Below are 6,000 nucleotides of genomic sequence, written 5' to 3' on the forward strand. Positions count from 1 at the left end.
AAACATCTGTACAGGATAATTTCATCAAAAAGTTTGTTTTCATTGTCTGACATCAAAACAAAAAAGAATTAACTGGAAGACTTAAAAACATAAATGAGTGACATTGTATGTAATTTTCAGTAGTATCAGTAAATTTTCTACAAAATGGAAAGAAATGCTGCAAGTTTCGACTGGGCAAGATATAATATTATTATGTTGAAGAACCTTGTGTGAATGAACTTTAAAATATGACAAAATGAGGCAAGAATGTTGCTTGTATAGAAGTAGTTTGGAAATAGTGTAATCATATGTGTATGTTTATTGGAATGATTTTTGCAATATTTTCTTATTAAAATATCTTCATATTTATTGAGTATTTGTGTGATCTGAGCACTTAATTTTGATTTTTGATACCAGAAGTGTTGTCATTTAATATGTGTACCATGCTAGTGATGTTGGAAGAATACAATTCACCCAAATTAGCAAAAATTATATTTTGCAAGATTTTGCCTCAATCATAATCCAACTGGAAATAAAACAGTGTCAATAAATTTGTTAGAAAAACCTGTATTTTGATGTGTTTTTCATAAACTCATCAGTTGACTGCTGAAATGGTGAACCAAAATGGGTTTGAGCTCTTGTTGTTGCTTATTTTTTGAAAAAGTCCTATTCAGCTTAAATTAGGTGAATCAGGACTCGCTATGTAAATAAACTCAACACAAGTTTGGGAAGTTTCTTCAAGCATGAAATGTGCAGAATGTGCCAAATTGACCATTATTGTGTGCTCAAACAACACTATCGCTAACCTCAATAGCGTGTGGAAAAACCTTAAGCAGCCAGCCACAACAGCCAGGCACCATCTACTCATGCTGCTCCTTATTTGCCCCTTTCCAAAAATATAAGACTTCTGAAATAAATCTAGCAGGCAGACAGATTATATCAACTAAAACAAAAAGATTGTTTTATTAACAACACGCAACAGTGATAATGCAACTTACATAACAACTTTAACTTTAATAAAAACAAATTTGGTCTCAGAATAAATAGATGGATGGACCTTTCTACATAATAGCATAGGAACAGTCAGTCAGGTGCTTTTGTTTTTTAAGCAAATGACTCTTTAAAATAACCAAAATCTGTAAATACATGCATTCTGTCAAACATTATGTAAATGACACCACAAACTTACTACTAAATGCAAAAACAATTATTGACACCACACCATTTTTACCAACAAGTCCAACATAGTATTATATTTTCATTGAAAGACAGGTTTTTAGAATTGTCAAAAGATTTGCTTCTTGCATAATTAGAAAGAGTGGGTACCATTAATCACAAAAGTACCGGAAACCTAAATCTACATAAGAAATATTGATAATGAGGAAAAGTTAAGGTGGCTTGTACTATACAACTGGTACAATCATTTTGCTACTTTGGGTTCATAATAAGTGCTTGAAATAAGATGGTCTGTCAGGCGAAAAGACTGTAAATCACTGTGGCATGCATGAGATTTTCCCCTAACATGTCAAAGTCAGATTGCTGACTTGATCAATCCATGGCATTACCTGTTGTTGATTTGCAAATCTCAAGCCTTACAAAATGTTAGAAATGTGGACCATCATAATTTGAACTTGGCACATGCAAAATGATGAGTGCCCATAAATGACAAACCCAAGGGCTTGAATGTTGAATGCCCTTGAAGATTTTGTCTTATTTCAAGCACTAATGCCCACTTGTTATAGTTATCATAACTTTGATAACATTGATTAAAGCAATCAAATGAATTTGCAGGAGAATCTGCAGTATACTGCACTTGTATCACAGAGAATCTGCAGTATGATACTGCACTTGTGTAAGAGTATATCAGAATGATTGAGTACACGACAATTGATCATTGAATGAAATTTGGTGCAATTTGAAAGAAAAAAAACTTAAAGGCCGCTACAAATATCTGGAAAACACATTAAGTTGGGAGCTGTACAAAGTTGGTGGTATAGAGGTGAACATTGACTTGATTATATTTTAAGCCTACTTAATTGGGGTATCCTTGAAAGTTTTTGAAAAATTTTTGGAATTTGAAGTATTGCAGGAAGATCTAAACAAGCTAGAAGAATGGCAAAACACCTGGTCCATGTCCTTCAACCCCAGCAAATGCTCTGTTATGAAGATCTCTAACAGCAAATCACCACCTGACAAGGCCTACACTTTCTGTGGGGAAACACTGAAGGAAGTTGACTCCCATCCTTACCTAGGTGTGGAACTCGACAGCAAGTTGAGATGGAATGTTCATTACAACAAGACGACAGCCAAGGCAAACCGTGTCCTTGGCTTCCTTAAGAGGAATTTGTGGCACTGTTCAAGGGAGATCAAAGAGAATGCCTACAAAACTCTTGTGAGACCAACACTTGAGTACGCAAGTGTCTGGGATCCATACAGGAAGGGAGATGTACAGTCATTATAAGCAATCCAGAGGAAAGCTGCCAGGTTTTGCCTCAATAACTACAAACAAAGGGATAGTGTCACTCAGATGATAGAGGAGTTGAAGTGGGAGACATTAGAACATAGGAGGAAAGAAACAAGAATCCAGATGATGAACAAAATCATCAACAACGAGGTTGGGATCAAGGCTGATAGCATCATTCAACTCACAGAAGATCTACCGGCCGCACGTAAAGAAAGACGTCCACAGATACAGCTTCATTCCCAGAACAATTGCAGACTGGAACCAGTTGGGGGCAAAAGTAGGTCCTCAAGCAGCTATAAGTAATTAATTTATTCTTCCGCGAGTTACGAGAGACACACACAGCACATTGACTACCCAAATCTTCAAAGAATGTTGGAGAAGATGCAGCTTGACTGTGATTCCGACTGAACCTGAACCAGAACCAGAACCAGTTTGCCTGGTCAACTGGATCCCCCTTTAAGGTAACAAAACAGGTATATATAATAACTTGGGGAAAAAATAACAAACATTTTGTGAAAATGACAAATACCTAGTTACGGTACCTGGAGCTTGTTTCACAAAATCTTATGATTGATCTTACAATTGATTTACCACATAACCCCTATTAAATCAGTCATAAGTCTTTGTGAAACGGGCCCCTGTAATTAAAACTACATAATCTAACATTAAAATCTTAAACATTAAACATCATTAAACATATATTTTAACCAGAGTCTTGCTTTACATGACGTAACTTGCGACACCATTCAGCATAGTGTTTACAATCCTCCGCAGTCACATGACCACCCGATAGAGCATCGTTAATGGCAGGCAGGGTGTATCCCACATCCTTGTTGAGCATAGGTTTTTGAGTTTTAATCTATATGGATTCTTGGATCTTCCTGTTCCAGATACGATCTTCCCTGCCGGTGACTTCCCGGGGGTGACTTCCACATTGTCAACACTGATGTCGTGTCCGTGATCAGATGTGTGCTCACTGACTGGCAGTGACTGCTGTTAGGGGGCTGTGGTTGTAGTGTAAACACTACGCTGAATGAAGACACTGTGATGGTGTCATAAGCTACTATATTACATCACTGCAAATCAAGATGGCAAAAAAGATTTTTATAAGCAAATGTCTAAAATGACTGAGTCCAATATCAGCTAGTCTATAGTATACGCTGCTACAACTTTCTTAATTTTAAGGTAAAAGTGTAATTAGGCTAAAATACTAGTAAAAAGAACACTATCTTACCCCAACACAATAGTGCTGTTGTAAATTTGTACAGATCGATACCAGACGGTATTGCGAGGTAATGGAAATGACTGGTTACTATACATTGACTCATACAATCACACCAATTTTAGAGGGGTTGGATTTAGGCTTATGGCTTTAAAATTAGGGTTTATTTATGAGCCGGCACTGAAGCCATCCATCATATGCTTCTAAAAGTTCAAGTTAAACCCTCAATTTGTTTTGCTTTTCCTGATTTTGACTCAATTATTAATTTGGGCCATTTATTACATATTCAATTATGTAAACAATGTAAAAAATGTCTACATAATTTATAATTTACAATTTCTTACATTTACAAGAGAGTAGGCATAGTTTCCAATATACTTTAAAAGAGGAATATACATTTGACTAATGAAAACACTCGTCTTATCAAGAATTTGTGTTAACAACTTTTTAACAGGTTTGCAATAAAAGTATCATTGCAGCATTATTTGCAATGTCAGTTCTTGATATCAACAGTGCATGGCTGAAGCACTTATCATACTACAAGTCTGCATGTGTCATTTCATGTCGCTTCTTTTTACTAGCCTGGCTAAATGTCGCTTCTTTTACTAGCCTGGCTAAAGCACTTGTCAGCTACAAATATCTGCATTTGTGTGGTGCATCACACTACAGGTCTGTATGTGTCATTTCATGTCGCTTCTTTTTACTAGCCTGGCTGAAGCACTTGTCACAATATCTGCATTTGTGTGGTTTATCACCTGTGTGTGTCATTTCATGTTGTTTCTTGTGGCCAGCACGGATAAAGCACTTGTCACAATATCTGCATTTGTGTGGTTTATCACCTGTGTGTGTCATTTCATGTCGTTTTTTCTGATCAGCCCGGCTAAAGCACTTGTCACAATATTTGCATTTGTGTGGTTTATCACCTGTGTGTGTCATTTCATGTTGCTTCTTGTGGCCAGCACGGATAAAGCACTTGTCACAATATCTGCATTTGTGTGGTTTATCACCTGTGTGTGTCATTTCATGTAGCTTCTTGTTACCAGCCTGGCTAAAGCCCTTGTCACAATAGCTGCCTTTGTGTGGTTTATCACCTGTGTGTGTCATTTCATGTTGCTTCTTGTGGCCAGCCTGGCTAAAGCACTTGCCACAATGTTTGCATTTGTGTGGTTTACCACCTGTGTGTGTCATTTCATGTTTCTTCATGTCACCAGCCAGGCTAAAGCCCTTGTCACAATATCTGCATTTGTGTGGTTTATCACCTGTATGTGATGCCATTTCATGTTGATTCATCAGGATAGCCCGGGTAAAGCCCTTGTCACAATATCTGCATTTGTGTGGTTTATCACCTGTGTGTGTCATTTCATGTTGCTTCTTCTTTTCTCCAGCATGGCTAAAGCACTTGTCACAATATCTGCATTTGTGTGGTTTACTGCCTGTGTGTGTCATTTCATGTTGCTTCTTGTTACCAACCTGGCTAAAGCACTTGCCACAATATCTGCATTTGTGTGGTTTACCACCTGTGTGTGTCATTTCATGTTTCTTCATGTCACCAGCCAGGCTAAAGCCCTTGTCACAATAGCTGCATTTGTGTGGTTTATCACCTGTATGTGATGCCATTTCATGTTGATTCATCAGGATAGCCCGGGTAAAGCCCTTGTCACAATATCTGCATTTGTGTGGTTTATCACCTGTGTGTGTCATTTCATGTCGCTTCTTGTTACCAGCCTGGCTAAAGCATTTGTGACAATATCTGCATTTGTGTGGTTTACCACCTGTGTGTGTCATTTCATGTTGCTTCTTGTTACCAACCTGGCTAAAGCACTTGCCACAATATCTGCATTTGTGTGGTTTACCACCTGTGTGTGTCATTTCATGTTTCTTCATGTCACCAGCCAGGCTAAAGCACTTGCCACAATATATGCATTTGTGTGGTTTATCACCTGTATGTGTCATTTCATGTCGCTTCTTGTTACCAGCTTGGCTAAAGCACTTATTACAATATCTGCAATTGTGTGGTTTATCACCTGTGTGGGTCATTTCATGTCGCTTCTTGTTGCTGGCAATGCTAAAGCCCTTGTCACAGTATATGCATTTGTGTGGTTTGCCACCTGTGTGCATCTTTTCATGTATCTTCTTTTCACCATCTTGGATAAAGCACTTGTCACAATATCTGCATTTGTGTGGTTTATCACCTGTGTGCATCATTTCATGTTGCTTCTTGTGGCCAGCCCTGCTAAAGCCCTTGTCACAATATCTGCATTTGTGTGGTTTATCACCTGTGCGTGTCATTTCATGTCGCTTCTTTTCTCCAGCCTGGCTAAAGCCCTTGTCACAA

This window comes from Amphiura filiformis, chromosome 4 (genome assembly GCF_039555335.1).
Source record: "Amphiura filiformis chromosome 4, Afil_fr2py, whole genome shotgun sequence".
Lineage (NCBI taxonomy): Eukaryota > Metazoa > Echinodermata > Ophiuroidea > Amphilepidida > Amphiuridae > Amphiura > Amphiura filiformis.